The following is a 947-nucleotide window of genomic DNA, read 5'->3' as shown; positions in this document are numbered from 1 at the left end:
TTTTGTCCTCGTAAAGTTTCATCAGAGCTTTTGAAAAGTAAAATTTCAGTCACTTTGTATCAGCAACACGGACCAAAAGCAAATCATCATTGAAACATGTGAAAAGAACGGTCTATTTCGTGTAAACTTGGCTATCCCACTTAAGACTAGAGAGTTGACAGAATATATTTTGAGAGAATTAAGCAGAAAAGAACATTACACAAGACAATTCCCCTTATGGATGATTCTTTTCTGCTAAATGCTGTCCATTTCAGACAAGATAGGTATAGAGGTAATGATGTAAGTAAAAAGTGGCCGGGACTCCGAGCAAAGATTTGGATGTAGTACTTACTCCTCTCTTCTCAGCCAGCTTGGCTTCGCGGGCGAGCTTCCTCTTCTCTTCGGAGATGATAGCGGACCGGATGGTTACCTGGGCGAACGGGTTGAGACGCAGCATCATACGCTTGTTGGTCAGCGGGTTCAACTTACGCGAGGCACGACGCACACCACGGCTGTAATACAGGGAGGGAAATAAATTAGTCTCCTTGGTATGGGGTGGAGTGGATTGAAAGACATTGAGTCTCTTTAGGGGCACTGCATTTCAGTAGGTAAACACGTCCCTTTGAACACCGCATTTCATAATGGTATAAGACTTACCGCTCGTCGCGTCGTGGGTTTCAATAGTGTCAACAAAATCACTTAATTTTTGGGGAATCGAAAAGTATAAAATGAGGTACCTTACTATATTTAGACGGGGAATGATTAACTTTGTAGACTTTATCAAGGAAACTGCACGGCAACTTTGGCAAGTAAGGAAACAAGGAAATAACGGTACCTAAGCAACAATGTCAAATTGCCAATGCATAGGATGTCTAATATAAACCTAACCAATAATCGCCAATAATACTCACATGGGGCGGCGCAGCACCTTCTTGATCTCCTCGGACTTGAGGAGGCGGGCCAGGTCG

At 43.2% G+C, this 947-nt stretch overlaps 1 long non-coding RNA gene across 1 annotated transcript; it reads right to left on the bottom strand.

Moving 5' to 3' along the window:
- Window positions 1–349: 349 nt before the first annotated feature.
- Window positions 350–947, bottom strand: LOC113472632. Its single transcript, XR_003394858.1, has 2 exons — window positions 891–947; window positions 350–491 (listed from the first exon to the last, which is right to left on the bottom strand). It is a non-coding gene; the product is annotated as an uncharacterized LOC113472632 (long non-coding RNA).

Source organism: Diaphorina citri, unplaced genomic scaffold, assembly GCF_000475195.1.
Source record: "Diaphorina citri unplaced genomic scaffold, Diaci psyllid genome assembly version 1.1 scaffold6661, whole genome shotgun sequence".
Taxonomy (NCBI): Eukaryota; Metazoa; Arthropoda; class Insecta; order Hemiptera; family Psyllidae; genus Diaphorina; species Diaphorina citri.
The sequence above is the reverse complement of the archived record's forward strand: the minus strand, read 5'-3'. Positions and strand labels throughout refer to the sequence as shown.